The following is a 12342-nucleotide window of genomic DNA, read 5'->3' on the forward strand; positions in this document are numbered from 1 at the left end:
GTTCTTTACTCCAAATGGGGTTCCAGTTACTTGCAATACTTTTCAAAGAGTCCACAGTTCTTAAAAGGCACTTTTCAAGTTAAAATAGGCTTCTTTTGGGGTCTGTGCGCTTCGTAGCGCCTTCGGTACGTTTTGTATGATGTTTTAGGCACGGCGTGCCGTTTCTCACGCTTCACGCGTGAGCACGTGTACGCTGGACTGAAGCCGTACGGACCGTACCCTCGTAGGTACGCGTCGTACAAGTCCGGTATGCCTCTTGCCGAACCTCATGCTTCCCGCGTGAGCAACGCCTATCTATTTCCACCGGTACGAACCGTACCTTCGTGGGGACGCTTCGCACAGCTGGTACGAACCGTACCAAAGCTCACGCTTCACGTGTGAGCAACGTAGCGCGACGCTGGCACCGTACAAAGCCCGTACAAAGCGAAGGAAGCTTCGTACAGGGGTGCTTCAACACACAGTACCTGGTTCTTTGGGGGCAATGTCCGTGGCGGTCTTGGAAGTCCTTTGAGGGGTGTCCCACGTCGCGTTGCAGTCCCTCTTGGTCAGTGGACTGCGATGCTTCGTGGGGCGCTTCAGGGCTTCCGGGCACACAACGGAGGTCGGAAGCAGGAGGGGCAGCTCAGGGGCAATCCTCAGCGGCGCAGCGCTGTCGGCTTCGGCCAGACGGCGAACAGGGTGCTTTTGGGTCCTTACAGTGGTCGCGGCGGCGCAGGGTCGCAGAGGCTCGGTGCTTGGACACCAGTCGTCTCTCCTCACGTTGCGAGCTACGGCTCGAGGGGGCAGATGCTTGCTTTGATCAGACCAGGCGGGCTGGTTTTCCCGGTGCTCACAGCAGCCCGGGCAGCCAGAAGTCACGGTGCCCAGTGAGATGGGGCACACAGGTTCTCTGGGGTCAGGCGTTGCAGGGTCACCCACAGCAGCTTCCTCTTCTTCCATGGGAAAGGTAGCGCCCACTGTTCCTGGGGCGCAGTTCAGGGGGCAAGTTCTCAAGCAAGCCCTTGGAGATTGTTTGGTAAGCACAAGTTGAATCAAAGTTTCTTCTTCAGTCTTTTCCTCCTCTCCTTCAGCAGCAAGGCACCCACCACAGGCCAGTCTCTCAGGCTTAGAGACAGTACTCCTCCATGCAACTTTCCCAGGTCCTTCTCTTCGGGAAGAGGTTCTTCTTGGCGCAAACAGGATCTGATTTCTTAGGAGCAGGGCTCCTTCTTTTATACAGCAATTCTTTTCTTCTTTGTCGCCAGGGGGCCTGGGCCTGGCTTAGTCCGGTTTTGGAGCACTTTGTTGTGGTGACTCTGCTCTTTCCTTTCAGCAGCAGGGCAGGGACATCAGCCGCTCCACAGGGGGCGGAGCCGGCATTGTGGTGGCAGAGCACAGGTCTATTCAGAGTCAAGGTGTACTCCTCCCACCCATCCTGGTGTAATCTCTCTACCCACCACCTGGCAGCCAGCCTGTCTCCTGGAATTCCCCAGCCCTGCCCCTCACTGAAACTAGGCAGCACACACACAGCAGAGGCGGACTGAAATGGCTAAGCAAGTAAATACTAACTTTCTAAAAGTAGTATTTACAAACACAGGATATTAAAATAAACTTTACTAAAAGAAGTATTTTATTATTCTGAGTTCAGGCATACTAAACTTGACTTTCTGCCATGCTCTATGGCTCCACTGGGATTACAGCGTGTAGTAATTCCAGCAGCCCATTCTGGCCTATGGAGAGCAGGTAGCCTTCAATAGTGAAAAACGAAAATGGCTGTAATTCACTATTAAGACATGCCACACACATCAGGGCATATCCTACCTTATGCCTACAATGCACCCTGCCCTTGGGCCTACCAGAGGGGTGACTAATATGTAGTTAAGGGAAGGTTTAGGGACTGGCAAGTGGGTGCTCTTGCGCAGTCAGTGCGACAGTACCAGACTGCACGCAGGTTCTGCAGTGGCAGACCATAGACACATTTTACTAGGCCGCTTCTGTGGGTGGCACAACCAGTGCTGCAAGCCCACCAGCAGCATTTGTATTTACAAGCCCTGGCACTCCTGGTGCACTTTTCTAGGGGCTGATAGTAAACCAAATAAGCCAAACATGTAAACCAATCAATGTCAACATTTTACATAAGGGAGCACTTGCACTGTGGCACTGATTGTCAGTGGCACAGTGCTCTGAGCAGCCAACACCAACAAAACACATGAGGCACATCAGCAAAAAGTGGAAGGGAAACTCACGCCAAGGTGCCAGGTCTAACAACTACTCAGACATTAACAAAATAGCTAGGGTTTGCTCAATTCCATGAGTTCTCCTCTGTGGGTATGAATGAACTTCTTCAGGTCTGCAGGATCCTCAAAACTAAAAGTTCTGTCTATATAAGTCACTTTGAAAAAACAAGGATGGATTAGACCATAGCGTGCATTCATGGATCTCAGTGCAGGTCGAAGGTCTAAGAATTCCTTCCGACGAGAAGAACTAGGTTTAGAAACATCCTGAGTGAAAAAAACTCTATGACCAGACCAAATCATTTGCTTATGTTGCTTTGCAGCTTGGAGAATTGTCATGAGGTCTGAGTATAAAAGGAAATAGGCAATGATTCCCCAAGGTTTAGATGTAGGAGATGTATTTCTTGGCCCCAGACGATGGGCACGTTGTATATTGAAGTCTGAAGATTTTGGGAGACCAGCAATTTGAAGAACTTGAGTTTTCAAGAATTGGATCATGTCAGACCCTTCAGAACCGTCCGGAATACCATAAATGCGAAGATTATTACGCCTATTGCGATTTTCTAAATCTTCCGTAACCCTTTTGAGCTGGCAGATTTCCTTGGTGAGTGTGTCAACTCTGGCGACCACATCTTGAGCATCACTAATCTTCTGTTCTACATCAGAAAGTCTCGTATCTAGACTAGACCATTTATCATCCAGCCTCTGAAGTGTAGTAACAGTGTCTGTCATAAAGGGACGAATAAGACGTAGCTCCTCCATGATGTCCTCAAGAGTCAGAGGCAGCGGAGATTTATTTGGGGAGGGCGGGTCTTTTTTTGTATGTTTGACAGAAGAGGCATTAGAATCTTTACGACCCACACCATACCTTCCACAGCAACACATTCTCCCGTAGAACAGAGAAGAGACCCATGCCACAAGCGCGACCAATGCCAGCAAATCCCAGACCCAATCTCGAGCAAGCATCCTCAGTCGCCGCACCCCTCAGTACGAGCTCATTCAGCATCCTGACTGCCATCCGGGGCCGTCGCCCCAGCAAGGAGATAACATTGTAATGGGGCCCATATATCAGCGGGCCGCGACCTGGGCGGCATGAGCTCAGAGTACGTGCGGATCTGATCTTGACAGTAAACTAGATCTCTCATCCAATCCTTAAATTTTGGGGCCCTGCCTCTGCCCTAGCAACACGCCACTCTCCTTTTAGCAAGCAGAAAGGCCAGCGCGATGAATTTACGGTGCGCCGCCTGTATAGGCTCTACATACCCCAACAGGGCCAGGAGAGGGGAGGGCCGCAATACTGTATCGATCATCTTGGAGAGCGCCTCAAACACCCGGCACCAATAGCGGTGAACTGCATCACACGTCCACGCCAGGTGAAGAAAGTCCGCACCCGGAGCCCGGCATCTGTCGCAATTATCATTGTCGCGAAGCCGATATCTGTGAACTCTGGCGGGCGTGAAGTAGAGCCTGTGAAGGTATTTATAATGGATAATCCTGAGGCGGCTACTGGAGGATACGCGGTCCGTCTGCATCAGGCAGAATTGCCACTGTTTATCCGTCAGCGGGACACTTAACTCTAGGTCCCATCTCTCCCTGGCTGCCAACCTTGGCGCCTGCATGGAGGAGTGGACCGATCGGTATATTTTGGAGACAAGCTTAGCTGGAGTGTCATCGCTTAGTATACGATGCAGCGGAGCCAGATGAGGGGGCTCCTGGGGGAAGCAGGGCATGAGGGCCCTCAGCCCCTGCCGCAGGCGTAGGTAGAGGAAGACATCGAGGGGAGTAGGCTGAATGGTGGCATACATGTGCTCCATAGACCGGAACGTGCCGTTGTGGTACAGGTCGCCCCACGTCTTCACGTGAATAGCTTGAAGCAATTTTCGGAAACCCGCCTCCTGCAGCAGGGGCATGTTAGGATGATAAACAAGAGGCAGGAGCGGCGTGTACACCATATCTAGCTCTAGAGCGGCAGCTAGCTTGGTCCACGCAGTCACCGTACTGATCAATGTCGTGGGCGTCTTATCTCTGCCTGTCACCGGTATGTACAGCGCGCCTTCTATGGGAATGGGGTGGGCCAACCAATGTTCAGCCGCTAGTTGGGGCATATAACGGGGCTGCCGCATCCAGTAGTAAGCGTAGTGCGCCTGGGCTGCCTGATAGTAGAGCTCAAAGTTGGGAATGCCAAAACCACCCTGCTCAAAGGGCCTGATCAGGACGTCCCACTGGAGCCAGGGTGACTTACCGCCCCAGACCAGTCTGGTAAGCTCCGAGCGGAGTTGTCGAAAGAAAAAAGCACCAGGATAGAAGGGAATATTCAAGAAAAGGTACAGTAGCTGCGGCAAGATCACCATCTTAATCAGTGAGGACCTGCCAGCCATTGAAAGGGGCAGGGTGATCCACCGAGTGATGGAATCTGTAATGCGGGACATAGCCGTCCCATAGTTAGCCCTCATAAGTTCCTCTCTGTCTTTTTCAATGCGGATGCCCAGGTACTTAAAGTCCCCGTCACACCAGGCAAGGGGGAAGTCGGGCACAAATCTTCCAGTGGAGGCAGTCAGGGGAAATATACAAGATTTGCTCCAGTTGATCTGGATGTCGGAGATCACGCCAAACCGAATGAATTCGCGGAGGATCGGGTTGAGATTTTCCTTCGGCTCCCGTACATAGAGGGTGATATCATCGGCATACATGGATACAAGTATCTGCCTCTGGAAGCACCGCAGCGCTTTGTCCCGATGGTGTTGCCGTAGTTTGGCCGCCAGAGGCTCCATGGCCAAAGCAAATAATAGAGGCGAAAGGGGACAGCCCTGCCTGGTGCCCCTGGTAATGGGGAAGTCAGAGGACAGCCTCCCATTCACTAAGACTTTGGCCCTAGGAGCAGTATACAATAATTTAATCCACGAGATGAAGATAGCCGGGAAGCCCATGCGCCCCAGAACTTGGAACAGGTAGTCCCACTCAAGGGAGTCGAAGGCTTTCGTGGCATCCAGGAACACGGCGGCCATGGGCAGATCTTCATGCACAGAATTCAGGATCGAAAAGAAAGTGTGCAAGTTATGTGTCGTGGCCCTACCTGGCACAAAACCGGCCTGGTCAGGCAGTATCAGGTTGGGGAGCAATAGATTGATTCGATTGGCGATGAGCTTGGCTAGAATTTTCACGTCACAATTGAGGAGGGAGAGGGGCCTGTAGGAGTCACAGTCGCTAGCCTCCTTCCCCGGTTTAAGGAGCGATGTAATGAGGGCCATGCGCATCGATGGGGGGAGATGCCCCACCTCCAATGCATCCTCGTAGACTTCTCTCAACACTGGGGCCATAAAGTCAATATAGGTTTTGTAAAATTCAATGGGTATCCCGTCGAGTCCGGCGGTTTTACCTGACCTCATCTGCATAATGGCCTCTCTCACCTCGTCTAGCTCAAAAGGGGAGCTCAGGAACTCCCGTTGCGCATCGCTTAGCCACCCCAGGGACACATCGTCAAAGTAATCATGCAGCTGGAGCTCTCCAACTCTAGTGGACGCATAGAGCACACTATAGTGGGCTACAAATGCGTTGAGGATGTGTGCGGTCTCACTGTATCTTGTGCCATCCACCCCTACAATCTCCATGATCGTATTAGGCGGCCGTGCTAGCCTCATCGTTGCAGCCAGGGCTTTCCCCGGCCTCTCTCCCTCACCGTAACTCCGGGCAACCCAGTATTTGCCTCGAAAGTTAGCTTCCCGGGTGGCCTCCGCGGTATACTCAGAAATTTTGTCCCGAATGCTCGCCAGCCCGGCATCATCAGGGTTGGCCGCAAGCGACGTCTCCAGCGCCCGAAGGTCATCCTCCAAGGAGCGCAGGCGTGCCATAATGCTCTTCAGTACCCCTGATCCTTTGGCAATGCAAAGACCCCGAAGGGTCACCTTGAAAGCATCCCATATAGTCTCAACGTCCTGCACAGAGTCCTTGTTGCGCTCAAAGAAAGCCAAGCACTCCTCCCGCAGCTCCTCTTGAAAAAGGGCATCGAGAAGTATCGTGGGCTGCAGACGCCAGGCCGCCAGAGGGGGGCCTAGTTCCGCCGCCCGCAGTGTGACTCGCACCGGCGCATGGTCCGAGAATGTACGCGGAAGGTGTTGCGCTCCAATCAGCGCCGCGTGAAATTGTGGGGTCAGGAGGACGTAATCGAGCCTGGCCCAGGAGCGCGCCTGCGCCGTGAAGTGAGTGCCCTCGTGGGCGTCCGCATGGAGGTGTCTCCACGCGTCAATCAGCCTGTGTTCCGTTATGATGTCCAGAAGTATCTCCCGGGATCGTGTATAATGATGCGGGGCCGGGTGGGACCTGTCAAGCACCGGGGCAAGTGTGACGTTAAAATCTCCCCCCAGTATGAGGTGCTGCGTACCCGCACCTATTATATCCGCACTGAGGTCCACGAAGGAGGCAGGGTCGTCTACATTGGGACCGTAGCAACAGGCCAGAGTAACCATTCTATGGCCCAGTCTCCCCCACATCAGGCAGTATCGGCCTTGGGCATCACTTTTCATACCCGCCAGCACGAAGGGGGTGGTCCGTTTAACTAATATAGCAACACCACGGGAATACGAGGAATAGGACGAAAAGGCAGAGTATTTCGCCCACCTGCTAGCAAAGGTAGGGGCAGCCTGCGCACGGAAATGGGTCTCTTGAAGGAACGCAATGTGTACAGCATGGCGATCTAAGTAGGAGAGGACGTTTCTTCGCTTTCTAGGGTCCCCCAGGCCTCTGACATTCCACGTGAGTATATTCAAATCAGTGTCCCCCATAGCCAGGTCGACCCAAAACAGGTAGGAAGTGCAGCGGCAGAGGGGCCCATTTCAGTCATCCCCCATCCGTTGCACGCGCGATTTGCTCTACACACCACGCACCAAACCACAAGCGCTCCACCGTCCACATCACCAGTCCAGCCTAGGCAGAATCCATCCTTAGCAAATGGGTAGTCACCACGCCCCCACAGGGGACCACGCCGCGAAGAAGCACCAAAAGCGTGGACTGATGCCCTGAACGGCAGCGTCCCGAACACAGCTGTATCAAACATAACAACAACATCAAGAACTATCCCGGGTCTCGAACCCAACCCGGCTGCCTGCCCTAGCAGATTCCCAGCACCAGGCTCCAGTGCTGGGCAACGGGGGGAAGCGAGGTACTCAGTCCCCCAGCACCTTGACCCTAGGTCCCACCCTACCGCCCCGAAAGCAGACCCACAGCTCAACTTAGCCAAGACTACCCACAAAACCCCGCGTCCCACCACCCCGCCCCCCACCCACTGAAGCAGCCCCAACTCGCCAGAAATGTCTACCCTCCCCCCACCCAGCAGAACCCTCAGTAAGCTCAACAGGAGCAACGCAGTCAATAGAGTCCAGGGGGTACACCCTACAGGGGACATCCAGAGGGCACACAGATCCACCCGTGCCTGCCCGTAACCCACCATAGTCATAGAGGGAGGGAGAAGGGTGGTGCCTGGCATACATTACCGATCCCTGTCCAGCACGCAACCGGGCCTCCGCCGCTCAGTCAGTACATAGCCCATCAAGTGGTTCACAGGGGCGGGCAAACAGGAAAGGCACAGAGAAGTGGCACAGTAATGCAGGGAAGGGATCACGTTGACCCCCAGGTTGGCAGTCAATGTTCGTTCTCTGGGGCCACATCCTCTTCATCAGGCCGGTCACGACGCGCTTTCCGTAGAGATTTCAAAAAGTCCTCCACCTGCTGCGGATTCGTGAAGAAATGTTGCTTCGCTTGATGGGTGACACGCAGCTTCGCCGGGTAAAGCAATGCATAGTCGATTTGGAGGGCTCTCAGCTTTTTCTTAACATCAACAAATTTACGACGCTGGTCCTGCACAACAGGCGTGAAATCTGGGAAGACGGTGAAGTTGACACCCTCAAAGGACAAATTCTGGTTCGCCCGCGCAGCCCGCAGCGCAGCATCTCGGTCACGGTAGTTCAGGAGCCGCGCGATGATGGGCCGAGGTGGGGCGCCGGGACGCGGTCGCGGGCCAAGTGACCGGTGAGCCCTCTCCACGATGAACTGTTTGGAGAAGGCGTCCGCACCAACAGAGGCAATGAGAATCTTCTCCACATAATCCTCCATGCGCCCCGTGTTTGTGGACTCCGGCACACCCACCACGCGGATATTATTACGGCGGCTGCGGGCTTCCAACTCCTCATTTTTAGCAGCTATAACGCGCAGGACATTGTCCATTTTAGTGAGCTGTGTAGAGTGAGACGCGGTCGTATCTTCGTTCTCCGAAATCCGCCGTTCAGCCTCAGCAAGGCGCTCCTCATGGGCATCGATTTTCTGCGCGTACGCATCCATTCGGGATGTAAGGCGGTCCACCTTATCCACCACCGTGGCGAAGCCCTGCCTCATCTCCCGCATCATTTGCTGCATATCTATTGGCGGCGGGGCAGTGTCCCCGTCCAGCCCCGGGGGGGCCCGTGCGCCTCCATCATCCGGCGCACTCCGCAGCCCTGGCTTCGCAGCTGGGGCAGTAAACGACAGCTTCGCCTGCTTAGCGTCATGCTTGCCCATCGCGGGCTCGTTGTGGGGGGCCGCCTCACACCCCAGAGCAGCCAAGGCCGTCCCCGTCGCCAGCAGGTCGGGAACAGGGGCCAGCAAAGGGCGGCTCAGCCCCGGTAGGCGCCGGTGCGGACGCCGTCCCAGCCCAGCACCGCAGGAGCAGCAAAGGAGGCAAGCGCTCCGACAGTCCACACCGCCACAAGGGCGAGCTCAGCCAGTACTCCGACACGGGCCCCGGCCGCTCGCGCACTGGAAGGATGCTAGCCCACGCAGAGAAGCCCTCTCACCTGGGACCCCAGAGTAGCACCAGCAGGGGGGCCTCCAGGCCACAGCGAGGGGAGCCAGGGGGAGTCGTCAGGGAGCAGGCCCCAGGGGTCCCCAGCAATAGTGCAAGCTCAGTCCGTGTAGCGCCAGGCCAGCGCGGCGTATCACTCTTCCGCCAGCAGCCCCGTCGAAGTCGCGGCCCAGCGCCACCTCCGGTAGGCCAGAGAGTCCAGACGCAGCGATTGCAGTTGGAGGGACGGGGGGGGTGTCCGGAGCAACCCCGGCGGCGGGACAGTAGCGCCCAGGTAGAGCAGGGGGGGAGGGGGGGCCCGCAATCGCCACAGCCCCAAGCAATGCAGTCTTTCCAGTCCCGGATGGGGGGGGGGGGCCGGTACACCTCCGGCGCCACGCAGGGAGCCCCCTCCAGCCACCAGCACTGCACGATCACAAATCGGAGGATCTCCGCTCTCCGCCGCAAGGCCCAGGCAATTCACACGACAGCGGGGGGGGGCAATCCAGGCACAAGAAGAGTCCAGCGCGCCTCCGCTCTTCGCCGCCTCCGCACCCCCTACAATCCCCGCGCTCACCACGGCAACGGTCGCTTCAGCAGCCAGGGGGCAGGCCGGGGCCCACCTGCCTCGTGCACAGCACCGGGCTCACGTGGCTTCAGACTCCAGCCGCCGTCACCACCTCGCCTCAGCCACCGGTCCGGCGGAACTTTCAGCGCCTCTCACAACGTCCTCGATGGGCTCTCGGCTTCAGAACTTCAGTCGGGGCCGCCAGGGCCCAGCAGCCACATGTACACCCGGTCACGGTCCGGCAGGCGATCGGGAAAGCAGGATAATTGTAGGATTTCGTGTCCAGGCAGCAGGAGCCTCACCGAAGCGCGGCCATACTGCGTGCGCGCCCTCTAGCGCCCTCATCTCCTTGCAATACTTGTTTGTGAGATTGAGACTAAAATTTACAGTAGAGGCACTGAGGGAGTCCAAAAAGCGGCAAAAAACCACAATAAAGAGAAAAAAAAAGGAAGGCATGACATGAAGAATGACATTATCCTCATTAAAAATGTCAATTGTAGAAGGGAATGAGCCAAAGAGAAACAAAATTGCAGCAGAGGAAAAAAAAAAAAAAACACTGCATAGAAGGCAAAATGGCGGCCGTTTTACTGAGGAGAACACAGTTCAGCATATAAGATGACAAAAAGACCGCATTTTGGTCTATAAACTTGCCAAGTCAAGCGTTTCCACATCCGGCATCAGAATCCATTCTTAAAACCGAAGTTACGCTGCTAAAACGAAATTCCTTCGTGATGAGCCGGCTCGACCGAGCGGAGCTCCTCACGTGGCGGCCATCTTGTTTTGCCGCGCCGCGCGCTCTCCGACAAATCATTTTAATTATAAATAAAAAATTAAACAAAATAAGAAAACTCCATTTGCTAAAAATAAATAAAATATTTAAAACATTTTTAAGTATAAATATTAGAATTTTAAATGATTAAAAACATATTAATATAAATATAAACAATATACAGTAAAATACACCATTTTAGAATTAATACATATACTTTTCCCACTACAATTTATACAAGAGTAGACAAAGGGGTCGATTACGATGTCGGTTGGAAAGGCTCTGCATCGGATTCGGGTCTGCCGATGCCGAATCTGATTTGGAACACGTCTTTCCGACCGATTCGTAAACCTTTCCGAACGACCAATTACGATTTTCGGAAAGCGGTTCCGAATGGCATTCGGCAGAACCGGGTCGTTCGGAGCCGACTCGTACAGGTCAACGGTCCGCGTTTCTGACCGAGTGATTACGATGTCAGATTCGGGCAGTCTTGTGTTGTTCCGACACAGATTGGCTGTCCGAATCTGACTTTGGGGGCCCGTAGCAGGCTCCCTTCACCTGGAGCCTTCCGAATGGGGCCCATGGGGGTACCCAAGGGACCCCTCTTTGCAACCATGCACAGTGTAGCAGGCACCATGGGGTGCCCACCATAGGGTGCACGATTGTTCCCAGCCACCCCTTTCTTCAATAAGAACCTGTGTATTTGATCGGAACACATGCTCCCATTTAAGTCAATGGGAGTCCGACCAAATCGTATTCGGAACAATCGTAATCGGTCCATCGGACTCCCTGAATCTGATTCGGTCAGAAACCAATCCAGGACCAATTCAGTCGGAATGCTTTCCGAACAATATTGTAATCAAACCCAAAGTGCCGTACTAAGGAGGTGTAAAATTTACAAGTCCTGCTACACTCAATACAACAGTAGAGAAAGTGTTGGATTGCGGAGAGGTAAAATAAACTATTCCCACTCCACTCAGCTCAACAGTAGGGAAAATGTTGGATTGTGAAGGGCTAAAATGTACTATTCCCACTCCATTCAGCGCAACATTAGTTAAAGTGTTGGATTGCGGAAGTGTAAAATGTACTATTCTCACTCCAGTCAGTGTAACAGTAGGGAAAGTATTGGATTGCGGAGGGGTAAAATTTACCATTTCCACACCAGTCAGTTCAACAGTAGGGAAAGTGTTGTATTGCGGAGGGTTAAAATCTACTATTCCCACTCCAGTCAGTGCAACGGTAGGGAAAGTGTTGGATTGTGGAGGGGTCAAATTTATTGTTTGACTCCAATCAGTGCAACAGTAGGGAAAGTGTTGGATTGCAGAGTGGTAACATTTACTATTCCTACTTCAATAAGTGCAAAAGTAGGAAAAGTGTTGGGTTCAGGAGGGGTAAAATGTACTATTCCCACTGCAGTCATTGGCAACATTAGAAACAAACAAATTCTCTTCAACACAATAAAATAATAAAACAAAATAGCAAACAAAGAAAAATATGAATATGTTAAACAAATACAAATATATGTTATATTAAAAACTAAATAAAATAAATACATATTATAATGTTAAATATATATCATAAATAACTACAATTATTATAATTAAAATACAAAAATATTTTTCCTGTACATAAATAATTTTATTTATAAATTATTTATTAACATAAATGTCTTAAAGAATCCTATTTTGCTGGAATGGAATGCAATACTGGAGGGGTTTATAGCTAGGGAACTTCCAATTCATTAGAATGGGTAAATCATCAACACACTTAACAACACATCTAAAGGTGCAGACGAGGAATGGCCCGGCTTCAGCGTCACGGCATTAAATAGTGTAGGTCCAACGCATCTTTCAAAGGAGTTCATGTACTCCATAGACTAGGCACGCTGGCTAGAACTCCTATGTAATAAGATGGAATGAGTCTGGACGCTGTTGTTCTGTTACTAGTTGCGGGCGGGGGTGAGGTTGCTACTCATTGAGGAAAC

This window comes from Triturus cristatus, chromosome 3_1, assembly GCF_964204655.1.
Source record: "Triturus cristatus chromosome 3_1, aTriCri1.1, whole genome shotgun sequence".
NCBI classification, from domain to species: Eukaryota; Metazoa; Chordata; class Amphibia; order Caudata; family Salamandridae; genus Triturus; species Triturus cristatus.